Source organism: Miscanthus floridulus, chromosome 10 (genome assembly GCF_019320115.1).
Source record: "Miscanthus floridulus cultivar M001 chromosome 10, ASM1932011v1, whole genome shotgun sequence".
NCBI lineage: Eukaryota > Viridiplantae > Streptophyta > Magnoliopsida > Poales > Poaceae > Miscanthus > Miscanthus floridulus.
The window spans coordinates 31,100,390-31,126,241 of record NC_089589.1 but is presented as its reverse complement, the minus strand read 5'-3'; the positions used below and the strand labels follow the sequence as shown (position 1 = coordinate 31,126,241).

Genomic DNA, 25,852 nt, shown 5'->3' with positions numbered 1-25,852 from the left:
GAGCTTGGGCGACCCAACCGTGGACACCGACCAGATTCGAGCGATGGGGGCGTGAGTCAGAGAAGGACCGCATCACAGAGGAGGACGGGGGCGGCGAGGAGCGCATGTTTGTCTTGGCCGTGGTCGACCACGTCGCGCATCAAATCACGGTGATGGTGGTGGTGGGAGAAGGAGGAGGAGCACTGGCAGGGAAGGAGGAGGAGGAGCACTGGCAGGGAAGGAGGAGGAGGAGCACAGGCAGGGAAGAAGGAGGAGCACCAACGGGGGAGCACCAGCGCCGACAAGGGATCACTGGCAGGGGAGAAGGGGGAGCACTGGGTAGGGGAGAAGGAGGAGCACCGGCACTGGCAGGGGAGCACTGGCGAGCAAGAAGGAGGAGCACCAAGCAGGGGAGAAGGAGGAGCACCGACGGGGGAGAAGGAGGAGCACCGGTGCCGGTAGGGGAGCACTGGCGGGCGAGAAGGAGGAGCACCGTGCGGGGGAGCACCGGCGCCGGCAGGGGAGCACTGGCGGGGGAGAAGGAGGAGCACCGGGCGGTGAGAGAAACTCAGCTCGAGGCTGGCTCTGGCCTGGCATAGAAGAACAACCGATTTGGTCGTTCAATCCTAGCCAGGCTAAAAGGGTATGGATGGCCAGTCCTAGCCAGGCTAAAAGGGTATGGATGGCCAGTCCTTCCAAGCAATCAAACAGGTCAAAATTGGCTCCAGGGAGCCAGGTTAGGGGTTGGTCACCCAACCAAACACACCCGTAGATGCTAGAAAAGGAAGGCACGCGTTGTTAACTCATTGAGCGCACGCACGCTGTATAAGATTTCGGAGACGAAACGGCCGATTCAAATGCGAACGTGAAAAGAAACCAGAAACGGAAAGTTCTGGGCATAAAGACAGATGAAACCCGAAAACGGCAAGAGCGTGTTGCTAGCGCTAGTGGCGCATGCGCTCTATATAATAATTTGGTGAAAGTAATACTTTGTTTGATACTCCATTGGTAGTTCAAAGCCTTGAGAAATTGAATCAAGCTATGGAACGAGACCATATTGTTCACTTAAGACATTGCTCATAGGTGCAATGGACTGATTATGAGTTTTAGATTCCACTAAACTCCCATATGCTTCGTAGATGATATCGCTAGGAAAAAGTGAAAGAAGCTAATCGCTCTCTACTATTTCTTTTTTCGGTAATGCTACATAACATACATTCGGAATCTTAAAAAATCGGACATGTGCTCGCTTCAGCACAACGACTGACCAAACAGGCCCATCTACACTCTCTCCTCTGTCTACTCCATCTACATTGCGACAGCCGATAGAAATCCCCAACTCCTCACTTCGCTCATCATGGATCACCGTGCCGTCTGCCCACCCCAAGCCGCCTCGCAGTGGTGCCCCGATCCCACATTGAGTTGCTGTTGGTATTTATTAACTTATCACTTGTTTAAGTAGCCACATAATGTTTGTTGACATTTCTTAACATCACTTTTGCTAAGTTGTCATCCCTAGCTGGGATGCCAGAAATGCTTATTGGTACTTTCTAGCGTCACTTCTAGAATGATACTAAGAAGTACTTAGGTATTTTATTGTGACTAGAAAGAATGCAAATACGTATATATGAAGAGATCTACAAGCGCACAGATAATTTACCATTGTAGCATTTCACCCGGGAGTATTCTAGGTATCGTTATTTATATTTTTACCATAGGGAATGACTGGCAGATGGAATATATTGATAACTTATACATATGATGGAGAGATAAACCATAACCAAACTTCTACTCATAGCAGGGCCAAATCAAGTGATAAATGAAATGTGAATGTTAAATGATAAATCACAATGAACACTCGGAGTACTCCTTTAGATGGCACTAGCATGGTTAAGTAGATAATAGAGAAATTATTACTAAGTCATTCTTAATTACAAGTCAAAGCATACTATGATTAGTGCAATTATATTTAATAATCATGGCTAAGATCAACTCCATATCTACACATAAGGGATATTACTAAGGAAGATCAAGAATAGAGCATGACTTCCTTCGTAACTAGATCCTACTTGATCTATATTCAGGGAGTGGACTACAAAGGACTCAACGAGAGTGTAACACTCGCGATCTATCACATGGCCTAGAATATAGGGTGCATCCGCAGGTAAACAACGTATAAGTAAGTCTGGGCGTTCGGTTAACCGAAACCGATCAGTTTGGTTCTTTGGTTCTTCAGCTAATTCGGTTACCTGAGAAGAAGGGACCGATCGGTTACTTTGAAAATGTGGAACCGAGGAATTTCGGTTTCGATTCAAACCGATGGAACCGAATTTTTTAGGAACAAAGAAACAACCCATTCAATTGCAAATTTCGGCAGCATTTTGCCTAATTTTCATGCAGTCAAAAGGGACAATTTAAACAGCAATGCAGCATAAAACAACAATACAACACATATATGTTATTGTTCTCTCAAATATTCAAGCATAGAGCAATATTCAAGCCTGCATTCTAGGGGCCTTTACATAGTTTGGTTGTTTCAGGTCAATTCGGTTAACCAAGTGCTGGAACCGAATTAACCGTAATAATTTCAGTTTCTGGGAACTTGGAACCGAACCTGGGACCGAATATTTCGGTTTTGGTTACTTCGGTTTCGGTTCTGGTTAGTTCGATTTGGTTCTCGGTTTTTTGTGCCCAGATTGACGTATAAGCACCACGCTTACACAATGTCGACCACTCACCCGTGTACTTTAGAGCGAGCGCTATATGAACTTATGCTTGAACATAAAGATAATCTAGCTATACTAAGCATATAATCAAAGTAGACAATGAACATGATAACTAGGAATATGAATAATATTAAGAACAATGTCGAATCAATTATAGTAAACATATGAATAATGAAAGATACAAAAGAGGATACAAGGGGCTATACCAAGCCATGCTCTTGACAAGATCAGGAATCCAAGCGAAGCTTGCCTCCCTCTAGATCTAACCTAACTAGCTATGTCGTAAATATGGTGGAGCTCTGAGGTTCTTCTCTTCTGATTAGGGTTTGGTCTCTTGATTGAATGACTTGATGATTGATGCCTAAGGGGGGTAGGGGCTGGTATATATAGGGGACACTATCAATCCTGAGCCCTCAGATCAAACTGACTTAAAAGAACGGCGTAGATGCAATCCCTAAGGTGGTGGAGAACCGACCTCACAAAGTGAGGCTGACATGTGAGCCCCCTGGGGTGGGCGGCCTACACCTGGCGGCTTCCCGCCCTCTGCTTCAGTGGTTTGTCTTCTGGTGTCTTCTAGAGTTGTTTTCGTCGTGGATAATTACGCTTAATTATGATGTTTGGGTCCACCTTGAAGGTTTTCTGAATAAACCTTGTTGGAAACATAGATTCACCAAAACTTATAGAATTTGTTAGTTTAAACCCCTAAACCTATGTTGGTGATCATATCCATGAATTTATACAAGTTATATTGATGGTTTATGATGGTTGTTAACTATCATCAACAGTCGCGCCACATCTTGCCTCCGTGTAGTGCTCCATCCCCCGCCACTCCCCCTCTGCCTCATTGCGCCATGCCTAGTCCATGCCCTTGCGTGCTATGCTGAAAGCTCTAGTTTGGTTTTGATGAATTAATGAAACCCTAAGTGCTAACCTAGTTTATCAAGTGATCATGAGATAGGTAGCACACTTCAAGTGGAGAAGCCAATGAAGATCATAACATGACAATGGTGATGACATGGTGATGATCAATGGCTTAAACTTGAAAAGAAGAAAGAGAAAAACAAAATGCTCAAGGCAAAGGTATAATCCATAGGAGCTATTTTGTTTTGGTGATCAAGACACTTAGAGAGTGTGATCACATTTAGGTTTGATAGCCGTACTATTAAGAGGGGTGAAACTCGTATCGGAATGCGGTTATCAAAGTGCCACTAGATGCTCTAACTCATTGCATATGCATTTAGGATCTAGTGGAGTGCTAACATCCTTGAAAATGTTTGAGAAAATATGCTAACACATGTGCACAAGGTGAAACACTTGGTGGTTAGCACACTTGAGCAAGGGTGAAGAGAATGGAGGAGATGCCAGCATCGGTCAAGTGACTGGACGCTGGATCCAAAAGCACTGGACGCTGACTACCTACGTCCGGTCGCGTTGACTGGCGGTACAGTGGCTAGGGTTTACCACCGAACGCTGGGCTGTGTCCGGTCGAGGAAAACCAGTTTTAGACCCTTACTATACTCGTCCGGACGCTGAGGCTCCACGGTCCGACCAGTTTTGCCATAGCGTCCGGTCAGCTTCGTAGCCGTTGAAATCTGACGAACAGCATTTGAAGCCAGTGACACATGGCGTCCATTAGTGGATCGGACGCTGAGTCTAGGGTCCGGTCAGTTGGACCGGTGCGTCCAGTCAGAGCGCAGTGTGCCCAGTGAAGGGGTATAATGGCTCTATTTCATGGGGACTTCTATTTAAGCCCTATGGCCGGCTATGGCTCACATCTTTGGCCATTTTCATTGACATAGCAACCTTGTGAGCCTAGCCAAAGCCCTCACACTCATCTCCATCATTGATTCATCATCATAGTGAGATTGGGAGTGATCCAAGTGCATTGCATGAGTGATTGCATCTAGAGGCACTTGGTGTTCGTGTTTCGCTGCGGATTTCGCTTGTTACTCTTGGTGGTTGCCACCACCTAGACGGCTTGGAGCAGCGAGGATCATTGAGCGAAGGGTGGTGATTGTCTCCGGCTCCGATCATGGTGATTGTGAGGGGTTCTTGACCTTTCCCCGGCGGAGCGCCAAAAGGTACTCTAGTGGATTGCTCGTAGCTTGTGTGATCCTCATCTTGTGTTGGTTGTGCGGCACCCTATTGAGGGTTTGGCGTGTGAAGCCAATTAGCGCGTGAACCTCCAAGTGAGTGAATCGCCACAACGAGGACTAGCTTGCCGGCAAGCAAGTGAACCTCAGTAAAAATCATTGTGTTCATCATTGACTCCGAGGTGATTGGTCTTCATTGTTATTCATCTTCGTGATTGATTGGTTCTTTCATCTACACGGCGGTATAACCCTCTTGATTACTCTCTTTACTTTACCGCAAACTAGTTGACAAGCTCTTTAGTGTAGCTAGTTGTGAGAGCTTGCATGCTTGGTTGGTGTGGCTCTTTAGTTAGCCTTTGAGAGCACACTAACATAGGGTAGTGTCATTGCTCTTGTGTGAATTGACACTATCTAAACTAGAATTGTGGTAGGTGGCTTGCATTTTGAGTAGGCTAGCGCAACACTTGCTTCGCTTCATAATTGTCTAACCATTTGGTTAAGTGTTGTTGTAGAAATTTTTATTAGGCTATTCACCCCCCCTCTAGCTATTAGGACCTTTCAAGTGGTATCGGAGCTGAGGTCACCATTATTTGAGGCTTAACAACCTTCGGTGTTAAAATGGCTCAAATCAATAACACCAAGAAGCCACCCCAATTTGATGGTATAAATTATCCTTATTGGAAGTCAAAGATGACCACACACATCAAGTCAATCAATAGAAAGGTGTGGAAGGTGGTAGAAACCAAAATTGAGATTGGTGATCCAGAGAATCCCACCGCCGCCGAAGAAGTGCTTCTCCAAAACAATGACATTGCTCTAAGTGCCATTCATGATGCGATTGATGAAAGAACATTTGAGCAAATCAAGAATATTGAGATGGCACATGAAGCTTGGAAGAAGTTGGAAGAATCATTTGAGGGCACTCAAGCCGTGAAGGGTGCAAAGGCATATATCCTCAAAGAAAAGTTTGCAAGCTTCAAGATGAAGGAGGATGAGAGTGTGCCGGAGATGTTTCATAGGCTTCAAGTGCTTATCAATGATCTCAAAGCACTTGGAGAAGAGGTGAAGGACAAGGACTTCTCCCACAAGTTCTTGAGATGCTTACCCTCAAGATTTGGTACATTGGTCACTATTCTAGTGAGGAGTGGTTTGGTCACCATGACACCAAACCAAGTGTTGGGAGATATAATGACTGATGATACTTATAGAGATGATGATGAGAAGGAAGAAAAGAAGGAGAAGAAGGATGAGAAGAAGGCTGAGAAGAAGAAAAGCGTGGCATTCAAAGCCACATCATCTAAGGGCAAAGCAAAGCAAGAAACTTCAAGTGAAGAAGATGAATCTTGGGATGATGATGATGATGAGAAGATGGCTCTATTTGTTAAGAGATTTGGCAAATTCATGGTGAAGAAGGGCTATCATGCTAGAAGAAAGAAGTCTTCATCCAAGAATAAAGAAGAGTCAAGAAGGTGCTTCAAGTGTGGAAGCAAAGATCATCTTGTTGCTCAATGCCCATACAATAGTGACAATGATGATGACAACAAGAAGAACAAGAAGAAGGACAAGAAGGAAAAGAAAGAGAAGAAGGACAAGATGGCCTTCAAGAAGAAGAAGGGTGGTTCATATGTAGTCACTTGGGATAGTGATAACTCCTCAAGTGATGATGATGATGATAGTGATGATCACAAGACCACCAAGAAGAAGGTTCTTGCAAGCATTGCCATCAATGAGAAGCCTTCTCTCTTTGAATCTTCATCATGCTTCATGGCTAAGGCCACTAAGCTACAATCTTGCGATGATGAAAGTGATGAAGAACATGTTGATGATAATGAACATGAAAATGAAAATGATAGTGATAGTGATGATGATGAACCTACTAAAGATGAATTAATTGACATGCTAGAAGATGCTAGAGAACACTTTGATATCAAGAGAAGGGAATGCAAAAGCTTGCATAAGGAACTAAAAGCCCTTAAGCAAGCCTTTGATGAGCTCAATGCATCTCATGAGAGGCTAGAGGAAGCCAATGAGAAGCTTGGCAAAGCTCACAAAAAGCTTGAAAAGGCTCATTCCAGTTTGCTTGATGAGCAAAATAAAAGGAAGGATGTTGAAACTTGCAATGTAGGTTTAACTTATGATATAATTGATGAATCACTATCTATGCCTATCATTGTTGCTTCTACTAACCCTTCTTGTAGCATTTCCACTTCCACCTCATCTAGTAGTGATGGTCTCACTTGTGATACCTCACTAGTGGTTGAGAATGAGAACCTCAAGAAGGAGGTAACTAAGCTCACTCACACCTTGGCTAAGGCTTATGGTGGTGAGGACCACTTGCTTATGGCCTTGGGTAGCCAAAGAGCTTCTCTCTACAAAGAGGGATTAGACTATACCCCCAAGAAAGGCAAGGCGGCCTTTGCTCCTCACAAGACAAGTTTTGTGAAGAACAATGGTTGGTTTTGCACTAGTTGCAAGCAAGTTGGTCATAGAGAGCATGAATGCACCAACAAAAGCAAAAATGCTAATGTATCCTCCATTAAGCTTAATTCTTCCTATATGCTTGTTAAGGGTACAAATGGTGTGAAGGCTAAGTTCATTGGCAAACCATGGATGGGCTCAAAGAAGAAAGCCATTTGGGTGCCAAAGAGCTTGGTTACTAACCTTCAAGGACCCAAGCAAGTTTGGGTACCTAAAAGGAATTGATCTTCTTTTGTAGGTCAATTACAAACCCGGAGGAAGGCATTGGGTTCTTGATAGTGGGTGCACTCAACACATGACCGGTGATGCAAGAATGTTCAACTCAATCAACACCAATGGCAATGATGGTTATGATAGTATCACATTTGGTGACAATGGCAAAGGCAAGGTCAAAGGGCTTGGTAAGATTGAAATATCCAATGACTTGAGCATATCTAATGTGTTGCTAGTAGAGAGCTTGAATTTCAACTTGCTATCCGTGGCTCAATTATGTGATCTTGGATTCAAATGCATATTTGGAGTAGATGATGTAGAGATCATAAGTGTAGATGGCTCTAACTTGATCTTCAAAGGCTTTAGATATGCGAATCTATACTTGGTTGATTTCACTGCTAGTGAAGCTAGATTGTCCACATGCTTGTTCACTAAGTCTAGCATGGGTTGGTTATGGCATAGAAGGCTTGGTCATGTTGGAATGAAACAATTGAATAGATTGATTAAGCATGACTTAGTCAAAGGCTTGAAAGATGTTGTGTTTGAAAAGGATAAGCTTTGTAGCTCTTGTCAAGCCGGCAAACAAGTTGGAAACACCCATCCTAAGAAAAGCATGATGAGCACTAGTAAAGTATTTGAGTTATTGCACATGGATTTGTTTGGGCCAACTCAATACACTAGCATTGGTGGAAATAAATATGGCTTTGTGATAGTGGATGACTACACTAGATACACATGGGTATTCTTTCTAGTGGACAAAAGTGATGTGTTTGCAACATTCAAATCATTTGTCAAGGGCATTCACAATGAGTTTGAAACAACCATCAAGAGAGTTAGAAGTGACAATGGTAGTGAGTTCAAGAATACTAGAATTGATGAGTTATGTGATGAATTTGGAATTAGACATCAATTCTCGGCCAAGTACACACCTCAATCAAATGGCCTTGTTGAGAGAAAGAATAGAACACTCATTGATATGGCAAGGTCTATGCTTAGTGAGTACAATGTGAGTCAATCTTTTTGGGCCGAAGCTATCAACACGGCTTGCTATTGTAGCAACCGCCTCTATTGTCACCGATTGAAAGAGAAGACACCATATGAGCTCTTGAATGGTAGAAAGCCCAACATTGCATATTTTTGGGTATTTGGTTGCAAATGCTATATCTTGAAGAAAGGTACAAGATTGGGCAAGTTTGATAAGAAATGTGATGAAGGATTCCTACTTGGTTATTCCACTACAAGCAAAGCATATAGAGTTTGGAATTTGGATAGTGCTACTCTTGAGGAAGTTCATGATGTTGAATTTGATGAAACCAAGGGTTCACAAGAAGAGAATGAGAACTTGGAAGATGTTAGAGGCATTCAACTTTCAAATGCCATGAAGAACATGGATATTGGTGAATTGAGGCCTAGGCAAGTGATTGATGATGAAGATGATCAAGTGCAAGTACTCTCTAACTCAAATGAGCAAGATGATACAAATCAAGCTAGTGCAAGTGACTCTCATGACATTGATCAAGATCAAGTGGCTAGTACATCATCTCAACCAAATGATCTAGCAAGTGCAAGCAATCAAGTTCCATTGCTCCAACCAACAAGTATTGCAAGAGATCATCCTTTGGATACAATCATTGGTGATATTTCAAGAGGAGTACAAACAAGATCAAGATTGACATCATTTTATGAACACTTCTCATTTGTGACATCCATTGAACCAAAGAAGATAGATGAAGCTTTGAAGGATGTTGATTGGGTGAATGCCATGCATGAAGAATTGAACAACTTCACAAGAAATCAAGTATGAGAATTAGTAGAGAGACCAAAGGGACACAATGTGATTGGAACCAAATGGGTTTTTAGAAATAAGAAAGATCAAGATGGGATAGTAGTAAGGAACAAAGCAAGATTGGTAGCACAAGGATATACTCAAGTTGAAGGTCTTGACTTTGGAGAAACATATGCCTCGGTTGCTAGATTGGAAGCGATTAGAATCTTGCTAGCCTATGCTTGTGCCCACAACATCAAGCTCTATCAAATGGATGTTAAGAGTGCATTTCTCAATGGTTATATCAATGAAGAAGTATATGTTGAGCAACCTCCCGGTTTTGAAGATGACAAGAAGCCCAACCATGTGTACAAGTTGAAGAAGGCATTGTATGGCTTGAAGCAAGCACCTAGAGCATGGTATGAGAGATTAAGGGACTTTCTCCTCTCTAAAGGGTTCACAATGGGCAAGGTTGACACCACTCTTTTCATCAAGAAGATTGGAAAAGATCTATTTGTATTGCAAATCTATGTTGATGATATCATATTTGGATCAACCAATCAAGAATTTTGTGATGAGTTTGGAAAGATGATGGCTAATGAGTTTGAAATGTCCATGATCGGAGAGTTGAGTTACTTCCTTGGTCTTCAAATCAAGCAATTGAAGAATGGTACCTTTGTAAGTCAAGGCAAGTATATCAAGGATATGATCAAGAAGTTTGGCATGATTGATAGCAAAGTCATTAGCACACCAATGGCAACTTGGATAGTGATGTAAGTGGAAATATGGTGGATCAAAAGTTGTATCGGTCCATGATTGGAAGCCTACTCTATGTGATCGCATCAAGGCCGGATGTCATGTTTAGTGTATGCATGTGTGCAAGATTTCAAGCCTCACCAAGAGAAAGTCATTTGAAGGCTACAAAGAGAATATTGAGGTACTTGAAGCATACACCAAATGTTGATTTGTGGTATCCCAAAGGAGCAAAGTTTGAGCTAGTTGGTTACTCCGACTCGGATTATGCGGGATGCAAGGTTGAAAGGAAAAGCACATTGGGCACATGTCAATTATTGGGAAGATCACTTGTTTCATGGTCATCAAAGAAGCAAAATAGTGTTGCATTATCAACCGCCGAAGCCAAATACATATCCGCCGGTAGTTGTTGTGCACAGATACTTTGGATGAAGGCCACATTGAGTGATTTTGGAATCAAGTTCAAGAAAGTGCCATTGCTATGTGACAATGAGAGTGCAATCAAGCTAACCAACAATCCAGTGCAACATGCAAGAACAAAGCACATTGATGTCTGCCACCATTTCATAAGAGATCACCAACAAAAAGGGGACATTTGTATTGAGAGTGTAGGCACCGAAGATCAACTTGCTAACATATTCACCAAGCCATTGGATGAGAAAAGGTTTTGCAAGCTAAGGAATGAGTTGAATATATTGGATTTCTCAAATATGTGTTGATGCACCCCTCACTCATATGACATGCCTCTTCTTCGAGCAATCCAAGGTAAAAGTTGATTGGCATGGCATACATCCTTGCTAAGGATATGTTTAGTGCATCTAGTCATATTTTCAATCTTATTAGGACCTTTCAAGTGGTTCTATTTTATTAGGCTCATTCATGAAAATCAAATGAATTTGATGTTTATATGGCATCACTATTGCTTCTATGCTTGACATGATCTAGTGATAGCATATGACATGTTTATGGGCTTGTAAACCTAGTGTTTAATCTAGAAAATAAGCTCTAAGTGTTTAACTCAACATGGTACAAGATAACCCTTATTTGGAGGTGTGAAGAAGCTTGTCCTTGGATCAAACCGAGTTAAATATCTTTGGCAAACAATCTAGATTGGACCAAATTTGGGAAAATGATCCTCAGCCCATTGATTGACATTGATAATCTTGACCCTACAAGTAATACTATCTACATTTAGAACCTTTGTGGTCATTGATGACAAAGGGGGAGAGAAACAAAGATAGGTGAAAAAGGGAAAGAAACATAGATGACATATGACATAGGGGGAGAGATATGAAAAAGGAAAGGGATCAACTAAAATTTTGAACACACAAGTAGGGGGAGCAAGCTCATGAACTTGTATGGTGCATTTGAATGTGCATTTCACATGTTTGCTTGCATGGCACAAGTATTAAATTTAAACATCCATGCTTGTGTGATGAATGATTAGTTGTAAGATTGAATGATGAAATAAAATCACTAGATAACTTTCATTTCCAAGCAAATTTTTACATGTGGTATCTTTCAAAGTATGTTTCCAAGTGATAGTAAGCTAACCATGGTGCTAAGGACGGTATAATGGTGCACTCCGATTGGTATCACGCTTCAAAGGTCCATCTCTTATACCATAGCATCATGTGGTAGACATTGACTCCTACATTTCCTATCTAAGCATATGTGCAAGCTACAATCCAAACTATTAGCACATATGTAGGGGGAGCAATTGCTACCATTTGGGGTTCATAAAACTTATCCATATCCTTTTACACATGGTAAATATGCTTGGGCAAGCAACATGGATTCAATTGAATTTCAATTCATATCTTTGTATAAGGGTTGTCATCAATTACCAAAAAGGGGGAGATTGAAAGCTCTAGTTTGGTTTTGGTGAATTGATGAAACCCTAAGTGCTAACCTAGTTTATCAAGTGATCATGAGATAGGTAGCACACTTCAAGTGGAGAAGCCAATGAAGATCATAACATGACAATGGTGATGACATGGCGATGATCAAGGGCTTAAACTTGAAAAGAAGAAAGAGAAAAACAAAATACTCAAGGCAAAGGTATAATCCATAGGAGCTATTTTGTTTTGGTGATCAAGACACTTAGAGAGTGTGATCACATTTAGGTTTGATAGCCGTACTATTAAGAGGGGTGAAACTCGTATCGGAATGCGGTTATCAAAGTGCCACTAGATGCTCTAACTCATTGCATATGCATTTAGGATCTAGTGGAGTGCTAACATCCTTGAAAATGTTTGAGAAAATATGCTAACACATGTGCACAAGGTGATACACTTGGTGGTTAGCACACTTGAGCAAGGGTGAAGAGAATGGAGGAGATGCCAGCATTGGTCAAGTGACTGGACGCTGGATCCAAAAGCACCGGACGCTGACTGCCTGCGTCCGGTCGCGTTGACTGGCGGTACAGTGGCTAGGGTTTACCACCGGACGCTGGGCTGTGTCCGGTCGAGGTGGACCGGACGCGTCTGGTCGAGGAAAACCGGTTTTAGACCCTTACTGTACTCGACCGGACACTGAGGCTCCAGGGTCCGGTCAGCTTCATAGCCGTTGAAATCTGACGAACAGCATTTGAAGCCAGTGACACGTGGCGTCCATTAGTGGATCGGACGTTGAGTCCAGGGTCCGGTCAGTTGGACCGGTGTGTCCGGTTAGAGCGCAGTGTGCCTAGTGAAGGGGTATAACGGCTCTATTTCGTGGGGACTTCTATTTAAGCCCTATGGCCGGCTATGGCTCACATCTTTGGCCATTTTCATTGACATAGCAACCTTGTGAGCCTAGCCAAAGCCCTCCCACTTATCTCCATCATTGATTCATCATCATAGTGAGATTGGGAGTGATCCAAGTGCATTGCTTGAGTGATTGCATCTAGAGGCACTTGGTGTTCGTGTTTCGCTGCGGATTTCGCTTAGTTACTCTTGGTGGTTGCCGCCACCTAGATGGCTTGGAGCAGCGAGGATCGTTGAGCGGAAGGTGGTGATTGTCTCCGGCTCCGATCGTGGTGATTGTGAGGGGTTCTTTACCTTTCCCCGGCGGAGCGCCAAAAGGTACTCTAGTGGATTGCTCGTGGCTTGTGTGATCCTCATCTTGTGTTGGTTGTGCGGCACCCTATTGAGGGTTTGGCGTGTGAAGCCAATTAGCGCGTGAACCTCCAAGTGAGTGAATCGCCACAACGAGGACTAGCTTGCCGGCAAGCAAGTGAACCTCGGTAAAAATCATTGTGTTCATCATTGACTCCGAGGTGATTGGTCTTCATTGTTATTCATCTTCGTGATTGATTGGTTCTTTCATCTACACGGCGGTATAACCCTCTTGATTACTCTCTTTACTTTACCGCAAACTAGTTGACAAGCTCTTTAGTGTAGCTAGTTATGAGAGCTTGCATGCTTGGTTGGTGTGGCTCTTTAGTTAGCCTTTGAGAGCACACTAACATAGGGTAGTGTCATTGCTCTTATGTGAATTGACACTATCTAAACTAGAATTGTGGTAGGTGGCTTGCATTTTGAGTAGGCTAGCACAACACTTGCTTCGCTTCATAATTGTCTAACCATTTGGTTAAGTGTTGTTGTAAAATTTTTATTAGGCTATTCACCCCCCCCCCTCTAGCCATTAGGACCTTTCACATGCCCCATCCTTCACCACGGCAAGGTGCTGCCGACTCCACCCTTCCCCACCAGGAGGTCGTGGTTGCTGTAGACGCTGGCACCGCTGCGACGCTCGACCTCAGCTCACGACATCAAGAGATTTAGAGTGGCCAGACCCAGAGTAGGCTTCTTCGGCTGCACCTCACTCTCCCTTCCTTCCTTGAATGTTGCAAGCGTATGTTTCAAGTGTTTAGGTGTTTCATATGCATGTTGCAAATGTTTCATGTGGATGTTGCAAAAGTAGACCGGGATGTTGCATATGTTGGAATGGCTATACACGTATGCTGCAAGCATCAGTTCTAAATGTTACAGCTGTTTCCGACACATGCTGCACGTGTTTTATCTAGGTGTTGCATATGTTTCACATTTATGTTGCAAATGTTTCATCCTGATGTTCCATTTGTTTTCACACATATGTTACAAATATTTCATCTAGATGTTGCATATGTTTGCAATGGCTACACACGTGTTTCAGACGTATGTTTGTAACACCCCTGGTGTTATGAGCTTATTTAGCACCAAGATTTAGGCCTAAGAAAAATCACCGAAACGAGTTTCTCAGATTTTTTATTAAAAAACACGCTTGAAATGATACACAAAACTTATGTGGCTCACTTCTCTGTGTGTGTGAGAGAGAGTCAAATAAATATAGTGAGTTAGTTTACTTAAATGCATATATGTGCTAATGAAAAATTCTAACGCGAAGAGTAGAGTAAGTAGTTTTAAACATTAACACGGAAGCAATTTTTATAAACAAAAATTAAATATAATTTGTATGTAGTACATGAATAAAGTTTAGAGTGTAAGTGTTGTAGATGGAAATGCAACATTAATTTTTGGAGAATAAATACTATTAGTTAGTATTTTTGGAGTTCCAAATTCAAACTTGGGATTTAAGAAGGGTCATTTTTGTTGCCAACAAACACTTGGACTTGTGTTAAAAGTATCATTCTTTGGCAAACTATATTGGACAAACTAATTAGGAAGTGCTTAGATATTTTGTTTCTAAGAGTTAGTATGTAGTATGGGCTAGGTCATGGTACAATTGGTAGTTGAATCCGGTAAGGTTTAGACCTTTTAAAAATTCAATCAAAAGTGTTAGGGGAGGTTAGTACTAATCGAACATTGAATTCTTGTAAGTCTGAAATGATAATAGACGATGCTATTTTATCATTTAAATTTTAACAAAATGCCTAAACATTAGTTTCATGTTTTGGTATTGTTGGTTGCATCAAAGTGAGTGTTCGAGCATGGTATAAGTGGTTGTGGTGTTGGGTAGTCGTTGCTCTCGCAAAAATTGCCCGAACTACGTTGGGACGTACTGTGAACCATGTTGTTGGCTCTCTGTTCGTGAACCGGCATTTCAGCGATGAGCTTACCTTGGCACTCGTTTATCTTTTCCCCTAGCTGCTCTTTGATCATAACGATTATTTCGTTAGGAACCGGGTAGTGTTGGCTTTAAACTAGCATAAGTGGTTAAACCTTAGATGAGATAATTAGTTGTTTTTGTTTAGCTTTAAATTGCGTTCACGATGCAGTTTGCTGCCACTCAGCCTGAGCCGCGGTCACCATGTGCATGGACACTGCTGGCGTTGGACTCGTGTCTTGATAGGCTACGGCCGCTGGCCAACTTGCGTTGGTTGGCGCCACACGGCCTTGCCCTAGGCGATGGCTGGCCCCAGCTGGCCGCGGCCTAGTCCCGCTGCTGCGTGCGCGCCGCGCTCACATGACTGGCCGCTGGGCCTTGCTGAGGTTGTGGCTGCATCACTTGGTCGATGTGGCGCTCACCTCACCCCTCATTCTACCTACCACACCAATCTATGCCTTGGAGCCCTACCGCCGTGTCGCAACGGTGGCCCGACCGTAGAAGAGATGGAATGCTTCCCTACCTTGCGTTGCCCTGCTAGACGCCATGGAGAGCTCGGCTTGGGTTCGATCACTTCAAGTTAAGAGCATCGCACCAAGTCTCCTGTTTGTTCGTCGCATGGACTTGCTCATGTCACAGCTAGTGACCAGGGTTGGCTGTCTTAAGCCTTCTGCCCGCGCGCGTGTGCTTCTCCACGACAGGGCACGGCCAGAGCTCACCTTTTCCGCCCTCCAATTCGCTTAGCTCTGGTCCTCCACAAACCAATTCTTTGCACCAAAAGAGGGCACTGGAAGCCCACTTGGCGCTCCATCTCTTCCACCCCCGGCCATGGGCTATCGACGATCAATTGGGCGTTTTGCTCGTTGTGGGCCATGGTCGCCGCCATGACCTGGAAGTTCGATTGGAGCGATAGAAGTTCGATTGCTTGAGACCTTAAACTCTCATTGACCCCCTCCACTTGGCGCTCATGTTGCTTTGTCTAGGAGGCCCACCGTCGATGCAGTGACACATCGGTGCCACGCTCGGCACGCTGCCATGAGGTACGGGCGCACATGGCAGGGTTGCCTCATCGCTCCTCCGTCTCAACCGCCACCGTAGCATGAACCCTATTGAGCTTCGGATGCTTCTCCACCACTTTCACTCTCCCATGAACACGTAGGTTCGGGGAAATGGTCATGTCACCACCACAAATGGCCGCTCGCTGTTGTAGCTCGCAGTATTGTGTCCCCGAGCCCCTAACCACCACCTAGTCATGCGCGTTTAGCCGTGGATTGAGGTCGGCCCCTTACTCCTATCTTAGCGAGCCTTGGTAGCCCAGTGTAGCTGCCCTCTGCCGTTGGCCACCGTGGCGGTGAGCGCGGGGAATCTGGGGATGTCTCCGTGGTGAATCGGCAACATTCGGGGCCCATTTGCAAAAATGATGACTAGGAGAATAGTATGTAGGGAGGTTGTGCTATTGCGTAGAAGAACATGGTCTCTTTTGCGAGAATGCCACCACGCACGGGCGTCCCAGCCTTGGGCCGTGTTGGGCCGTCACAGTGCGCACGCGCCCGTACCCTGCGCTGGGCCGTTGGGCCGGATTGGGTTAAGGTCGGTCCTTTTCTTTTTTTTGAAGAATTTGCTAATTTAGCTTCTAAGCTAAAATTGTAAATTCAATAGAGATTTGTGTAGGAACCACAAATTGTGAAGCCAATTTTGTTGAGTTCATAAAATCATGATCTATCTTCTAGTGTATTTTACTCACATAGTTTCATAGAATTTTCAAGAGTAATCTAATGAATTCGAGATGCTTAATATTGTTAAAACATAAACTTGTAGGAATTGTTGTGATGGATTGGTGGTAGTGTTGGCTCTAAAATTTTTATAGTAGATTCCTAACATTATTAGGTGCTCACTGTAATTTTTGTAGCTCCATAGGAATTAGTTTGTTAAGGTAACTAAATGAGCCCTACTACGAAAATATATATTTAATCAATCAAATGTCAAAATAATTGGGGGTTTGTAGAACGAAAACATTTTCCGAAAATGAGCCTCACTTGACAACGTGGATACATGACTTAGTATGTTAGTCATTAGAGCTAGCTCGTTAGCTTGCAGAGCGTAATCATATTCTTAGAGTTGCGGTTGCTGTTGGTTAATTACGTTTTCTGCGTTGTGTCTACGTATATCATAATAGGGACAACGATGGATCATGGAGTCGACCGAAAAAGCAGAAAAGATGGAGCCTTGGTGATCGTGTCACCCCGATGGAATGCTAAATCTTGGTTATATCTTGCCCTTGCAAGCCCCGGTGCATAACCCTTATTATTCTGCACTTTATTTTATGCTTGTGCATTAATTTTAAGGAGTTGAATGAAACCCACTTGCATATATATATCCTTGTCCTATGAGTCCTACTAGTATGACTGGATCGCGTAGATCGCTATGATATAGGATTCCGAGAGAAGTCGAGTGATTACCTGTCACTCATGAGAGATAGGAAAAGATAGAGATAGGAAAAGATATTATTGTTACTATTATCATGTTACTATCACATGAAATATATATGGATAATAAATAGAGATCGGGCGGGACTGTACTTTGGATGGACATGGACTGGTTAGGCAACTGAGCGAGGCTTTGGTTGCAATTGTCCCGCCTATGTCGATTGAGGACCGTCCGTTGCTGTGGATGGTAGTCAGGTCACAGACTTATTATCCTGTGCACATACTTGCTTATGGGAGCGGGAAGACTTATTACTTTCTTGTCATGGGTTCCGGCTCTTTCTAGACCGACTTTTAGGGTGGTTTTTGGGTGGAGGTCCAAGCACCGCACTGAGTCTGGGACTCAGGTACGGGTGCTTGGCATCCAAGTTTGGACGGGGACCTGGACCCCGTGACAGGAGAGTGGTGTGTTGGTCTTGCTTGTGCCTAGGGTACAAGCGGGGCGTGTTTTGTGGTACCCAGCTAGGATACATTGATTCGCGAATCGTTGTGTGATATGGTACGACTTGCCTATGGTCTAGCACCGTAGTAAGAACTAGAACTTAGAAAGGATAAAATGGTTCTGATTACTTACCACATACTTGAAGTAGCATAGGTGCTTATATAGAATGGTTAGCTAATGAACTAATGATAACTGCTAATAAAACTGAATATAAGGATGCACATTTGGTAATGCTCCTGCAGTTGCAATCAGCCCACAAGCCAGATAGCCTTGCATATCCTTGGAGTCTTTTCTTTCTTCCTGACGGGTAAGTCTTGCGGAGTACAATTGAGTACTTCGGGTTTGTTCTACCCTGTTGCAGGTAACAGGAACGTGTGGAGTTGACACTTGTGTATGGAAAACCTCCTGGTGAGCTCAGCGAGGATTTCTTTACGTTGCGGACATAGATTTTATTTGAAACTTCCACCCAAAATGTTTTACAATGGAAAAACTTATAACCTACTATTATGTATACAACTGATCATCATGTTAATGTTTAACTTATCATTAAATAATTTTATTTTCGCTGAAACTCTGATAACATGTTATATTCCGCTGTTATAAACTATAAATATTATCCTCTGATGTTGCATGAAAAGTGATGTGAGAAATGGCTAAAATGTTGTAAGCTCTATTCTCCCATTTTATGACCCTGTTCAAAAATGTGAATTTTTTGGGTTCTCCCATGGGGTGTGCTCGACAGAACTGCCTGATGTAGCATTACTTTCGGGGTGCTTAGTGTCTATTGGAAGATAAGCGCCTCCGTAAATGTGTTATTTCGTGCGGTTCTGCCACAATGTTGCAAGTGTTTCAATTGTTTCAGATGTATGTTGCAATGCAAATATTTTCTCTAGGTATTGCAAAAGTAGATATGGTGTTGCACATATTGCAGTGAACCCCACCTGCCGTAGCTGTTGGCCCACCTGCATGCGCGTGGGTGTGGAGGAGGCACGATGGCAGGCGCGGAAAATCGTGCGGGCACACATCGAGACGGAGCAGACGTGGGACAAGGAGCGGCGCGGGACACGGAGCGAGCGGATTGGCGCGGGACCCATGTGCCCGTTCCCTTCTTTTTTTATGCAGTTCGTTACAGGCCTGGATCGGAAAAAAAATTCTCAATTGGGCCTTCGTGTCGCAAGGTCAAAAGAACAGGCCACGGTCCAGCGCATGCGCGCGGCGCACCTCCCACGCTCGCAAGTCGCAGTTCCTGTCAGCGTAGTGCTCATGGATGTTCCCATGCTACGCCGTTGTGTCCCACTCTCCCAGGTTACAGCACGTTATTGGGTTTGGGCCCAAGCCTCTCTCCACGAAGGCCCATATATGCAAGTGAATCAGCCACCCGTGAAACAAGTAGAAGTAGCGCACACTTGCATCAATAATCAGATGGGCCTAGAAAGCGGCAAATAAAAGGAGACATTAAAACCTGCATTTTGATATTTCCCCAAAGAAAAACTGTTCTGAACAAAAGAATATGCTCCAAATCATGTGCTAAATATTCTATCCATATGCTTAAAAAGTCACAAACAAATTATGTTATATATAAAGGAGGAGAACAAGATTACTAGAACGTATATTTACGTAAAACCAGAACAAAGTAATGGTTTTCGTAGGTTTAGGATAAATATGTTTTAGGTCCACGAGAAAGTTGTTTTCAGGTCAAAGAAAATGTTCTAGCTTCACACCAAAATTCCTCCATCCCCATCAGAAAAATGTTAACCATTCACGGGCACTGTGCTAGTCATACTGCCTCCATGTTGAAAAGAATACAGTTCTAGCGTGTGCACTCTCCCTCCCACCTCTCTCTCTCTCTCTCTCTCTCTCTCTCTCTCTCTCTCTCTCTCTCTAGTCAAATTATCTAAAGATTGATCAAATGTATAGAAAAAATATCAATGCTTATGACACCGAGCTGGTACTATACATTAAAATACATTCATTGAAGAAATAATAATACTTATTTGGTATTTTAAATATTTATACTTTCCTATATAAATTTGGTCAAACTCAATATGCCTTGACCCTGTGTTATACTAGCTAGAATTGCATCCTTTTCTTAACGGAGGAAGTATATATATAGGGACTTGCTAAAATTCAGGTGCCTAAAAAATTAGCTTCATTTCAGACGACGGTTATTGCATATTTTTTATACTAAAGTTGCGGTTTTAGTTAGTTGGAATTTATGTAGGCATGATCAACAATTTTTAGTTCCGAGAATAAAAAGCTCGTGAGACAAAACCCTAAATCCAATAAAATCTGATTTATGTTGGCACAAAGACAATAAACAATTATTTCTACAATTAGACAAGGACAAAAATTTGATATGTTATGAAACAAAGAGAAATAACAAATCACAAAAAGTAACATTTTACTTGTACTAGTTGGTTTCTACAAGAGTATTGCCTGAAATCATTTTATATAATACTCTCGTAGAAACCAACTAGTACAAGTAAAATGTTACTTTTGTGGCCACTTTGCTTCTCCTATATATATAGAACTACTGTTCTGCAGCTGGCCATAGAATAACTTATTCTGTGGCCACTTTGAGTTACGATAGTTACTATGCTAATTTAATTTACGAGACTACAGTAACTCCTTACTAAGTGATTTACTATAACATTATGGTAAATATCACCGTGAGTTGTAGTAACACGAGTATCGTAAATGCATATTCATGTTATCGTAAATTGGTACAAACATTATCGTAAATCATTTTATATATATATAGCTTTTACTATGTATCTAGATGTAGTGTATAGTAAAAACTATATATCTAGAAAACTCAAAGCGGCTTATAATTTAGAATTAAGAAAGTAATATATATAATTCACTGATAATACTAGGTAGCTAACTTGGCCACTTCAGTATGCATGAAGAGATGCTTTGCCGTGTGCTTGCCCTGCTAGCTACGGCTCAGTCATTCACGGAGCGTTATGTTTGGAGTTTTTGGTCTCTACGACACCACCAAAGCGTGGTTTTGTGGCAAACACACTGCATTGTTTATTTTTTTTCTCCCACAACCCCCAGACCTAGGCTGTTGGGGCCTGCGACCTCACCAGGAGTTCCTGGAGCTTAAATGCTCCAGCCATCCCCCAAATGTTGATCACATCAGACACTGTCTGAAGCAGCAAGGAGATGTTGGGTCTAGCATTCTCAAAAACACAAGAATTTCTGTGCTTCCATACTTCCCAGGAAACCAAAATAATTAGTGAGTTAAGTCATTTCCTTATCCCCTTCGGGACTGCGCTCAGAGCCCTCTTCCACCATAAGGAAAAACGAGTCTCAGAAGCTGAGGGAGTCAGGTCTGACATATGAAGAGGTTGGAGGATCAGGGACCAAATCTGTCTTGTAAAAACACAGCCAACCAATATATGCTAAATGTTTTCCTCCTCCTGATCACAAAGAGGGCAGACTTCATGATGAGGCAAGCCTCTTTTGGCAAGGCGGTCCGCAGTCCAACATCTATTGTTGATGGCTAGCCAAATGAAGAATTTGCAACGGAGAGGCACCCAACTCTTCCATATCCTCCTCTAGGGAGCAAATTTAATAGTTCCTACAAAAAATGCAGCATAGGCCGACTTGCTGCTATATACTCCATTATGTGAGAGTTTCCATCTTATTTGATCTAGAACTTCTTGCTGCAAGACAACTCCCTCAACATGATCCCAAATCCAAAGATATTCTAATAAAACCTGAACCGAGAGAGCACCCTTGATGTCTGCAACCCAACTTCGATTGACAAGAGCTTGTGCAACTATCCATCTTCTAGTTATCCTTTTAGGGGTGGCCTCGAACAGGTTAGGCTGTTGGACACTGCAAACATGAAGCTTTTGTACGCCGCACACTACCACTGTTAAAAAATGCTTTCCTGGTATGGATATGTACATAGTGCCACATGAAAGACCAAAATGACCTCGCTTATAATGGAGATAGATTCTGGGCGCCAGCCCCATCCTAGGAACATTTCACATGTTGGGTACAACATCAAATGATAGTATTTATGCATAGCATCAAATAGGGAAAGCATAAGTTTAATTAAACCAGCATAGCTTAACAAGTGCATGGCCTCACACGTCAGAGCACAACTTAATAACTTGTCACAAACTAAAGTCCTCTATGTGAGCAGCATCTCACATAGGTGCAAAAAATCTTAACATGTCACAAATTTACATCAATTTGGCAGGTCAAAATGCTTCTTCCAGTTTTCATCTACACGCATACACAAATATCATATCTGCATGAGATGGTCTAGTGCCATTATACCATGGACCTTGGCTTCCTCTATTGCCAGTTTCCTAGCACACCTGCAAAAAAAAGGCATGGATTAGGAAAAATGTTAGTTTGAATCTCATCAAGTTTGGTTGAATCTCAAGTTAAATGAAAAATACTTATTGCCTAGTCAGTGCTCTAGGACTGCAGTTAATCTCATCAAGTTTCCTAGCTCGGCTGTGAAAGATGGCAATAAGTAAGGAAAATTTTATTTTCAATTTCATCAACTTTGGTTGCTGATATTAGTTAAAATGAAAAATACTTACCTCCTAGTCAGTGCGCCAGGACTACAGTTAAGGTCAAATGGGCTTGATGGTGCATGCAGCAGCCTAAGTGGTGTACTGGGGTTAGTTGTGGCAGCTACTTCTGTGATGACTTCCCTCCTAGTCCTCTTTCCCATAGGTGTACATGTATTGATGGCTCCTCCTCTTTTATTACTTCCTTCTGCTTCTTGGCTCTCTTTCTCTTAGGTTTTGGTGGTGCTGGTGGTGGAGCATCTGAATCATACACAGTCTCATTGTAAGTTTTCTGAATGTCCCCAAATTGACCACATCTCTTGCATTTCTTCCTATTCTTGCTGCCTCCTTCCTCAACTCCTTTCACTCTCCTTGTCCTCGGTCTACCTGCCGCCCTCTTGTGTTTTGGAGGCCACAACTTGAATCCTAAGTTCACTTTAGGCCATAGTGTCTTGTCTGGTATAGGTTCAATCCAACCTTCATATGTAACTTTGAACCTAGATACAGAGTAACAATTGTCAACATAATCCTCCAACTCTAGACCCCTGTAAGAGCATATCAAATTGATTGCATGGGTGCATGGTAGTCCAGTGATTTGCCATTTATTGCAAGTACATGTTCTTTTTTCTAGGTTCACAACATGCCTCCAAGGAGTCAAGTCCTTGTAAACACCATTTATCTCTGCTGTGTGTCCAACACCTTTGTGGATTGAATAGTCAACCAATCCTCTACTTTTTGCATTTAGGTCCTTCACAATGTGTGGAAGCACTTTACTGTTTAGCTTCATGGCAAGTCTTCTCCTTTGAAATAACTTATCCATGATTTTTTTATCTAATTCTATCCATTAGATCTATCACAGGAAGCGACTTCTCATGCTTAATCCAATTGTTGAATACTTCAGCAATGTTATTGGTCACATAATCACACTTGTTGGCTATAGAGAAGTAACATCTTGCCCCCAAGTGGTTGTGATTATCCTCAATCCACTTCATTGCTTTTGGCGATGATTTCTTCATGATATTGTAGTGCATGTCAAACAGATCTTTCCTGTAAACTCTTGCTGCTGGCCACAGATTCTTCTAGAAGACTTTACCATGAAATCTCTTCTTGAAGTTTTTGTACAAATGTCTCATGCATTCCATGTGCTCTACCCCATTGCTGAAGACATTGGTCATCGCTATGTCAATGCCTTTCCCAGCATCAATTGAGATAACAAGTCTAGGTGGGGATCCAATTGCCATTGCTAGGTTACCCATGAACCACCCCCAATTTTCCTTGGTCTCTGATCCAAATACTCCATATGCCATAGGGAACATCCAGTTGTGTCCATCAATACCTATGGCAGAAGCTAGTTGCCCCTTCCACCTTCCAGTAAGAGTTGTGGAGTCAATGCCTAGGTATGGTCTGCATCCATTTTTGAATCCGTCTATACATGGCTTCAAAGCAACAAACATCTTGCTAAATCTGATCTTGGGCCCAACCTTTTCATAATCTATCTAAACTATACTTCTAGGAGACTTCCTCTCTATCTCTTCCTTGAATGCAAAAGCATATTCAAAACTATCCTCCCACTTGCCCAAAATCTCATAAATAGCTAGCTCCTTGCCATTGTAGACAATCCAGTATGATAATTGGATCAAGTACTTCTCTTCTAGCTTCTTCTTTAAAGCAGCAGGGCCAATTGTTGGGTCTTCTCTCAGCCACTGAACTACCCTATCCCTAACCCAAAACTGGTCAGCCATACAATTGCTCTCTAGTTTACTTGTGCTTTTACAGTAGTGCTTGTTAGGTATCTTCTTAATCTGCAAAAGAGAATAACATAATTTAAAGGATTTAGCTACAAATTAAGAAATAGAAAATTAAGAAACAAAATTAAGAAACAAAAATAAAGGAACATAGAAGTAGGTACCATCCATGTCCTTCCATCTTGCAGTTGTGATGCATGTATTCTCCATGTGCACTTTTTGGTCTTACAATATCCTCTATACCTCTCGGCAAAGAATTCCTCTCGGCAACCGGGCCCTTTGCCGAGGGTCCGGCCGTCGGCAACCTGTGACGGCAGGCAAACAGCCTTCACCTGCCGTCTATAAGGAGCTGCAATTTCAATCTCATTCAGAATAGCATATTGCCTAATTGCTCTTTTAAAGGTTTGTCCATCCTCAAATATCACACCAACTTCAATCTTTGGATTTTCTAAGTCAGTTACATAGTCAACAATCTCACAACCTTGTTCACCATCAACAGCACAGTCATCATTGTCCACATCAGAATCAGGAATATAATCAAATTCATTTTCACCTTGAAAAATCAAGTCAACATGAAAGACCTTCTCATCATCTACACCAACATACTCAGTTTCATTGTTTTTGCCCCAAGGATCATCATTTGTAGGGCTTTCCTCAATGTTAGAAGCAGTCTTAGAAAGGTCCGCCTCATAAACTGTCCTAGATTTAATAGCAGGATCAGAGACAGAACATATGCTCTGTTCTATGGGCGGCTGATGAATGTCGAGCTCGAGTCTTCAAGCACAGATGAAATCAACTCCTATAAGGATACTATTAAAACCCAAATATATATCTAACGAACCCTAAGCCCCCAAATCTCATGAACCCATGCCATGTTCTAAACCCTAGTGCCTCAAATCACTTGGGGGATTTGAATCTTACCCATCAGGAACCCAGGATAGGTCTGACACCTTCTTCGGGGAGTCGTCGCTGCATAGTCGCTCCACTCCAAGCCCAGGGATTGGAGACCGAGTTGCAACCATCGGGCCCTGGCCTCTTAGTGCAGCTCGGGGATGGGGATAACTTGCTGGAGCTACGTTGCATCAGTCGTAGGAGGCATGGCGTGTGTGATTGGTTGCAGTCGGTGAAGAGTCACCGGAGATTATGGCAAGCGGAGAAAAATCGTAGAGGCGACGGCGAGATGCGTTGCGGCTACAGACAGGTGCCGTGAATCTAGATTTCTGGATGGGATGCGGCTGCCAGCTGGTGTGCAGGTGGTGTATGTGAAGAGGCATTTTGGTCTTCATAGGCTACGCCTTCCACCCTTCCCGCCAAGAAATCATTTTTAATGGAGCCAATGTGTAGTAGACAAATTGATGTCTTTTGCAGTGCCTAGCAGCCTAAAACTGCAAAGTGAGTGTGCTTGGCACAAAACCACGCTTTGGTGGTGTCCTAGAGACAAAAAACTCTTTGGTTCGGTTCCTTTGCTTGCTTCCTCAATTTCTGTGATTTCAATGATTTTCGTATCAACTCAAGTGAGCCAAAATTACTCTCCCACGCTTTGGAGCGGACGGCGCGGTCATGGCCACCCAGGTGGGGCCCAGCGGTTGTTTCTGTGAAATGGGGCAGC

At 42.8% G+C, this 25,852-nt stretch overlaps 1 pseudogene; it reads right to left on the bottom strand.

Annotated features, from left to right (window-relative positions):
* Window positions 1-56: 56 nt before the first annotated feature.
* On the bottom strand, window positions 57-25,265 carry LOC136488347 (uncharacterized; annotated as a pseudogene).
* Between the last annotated feature and the right edge of the window lie 587 nt (window positions 25,266-25,852).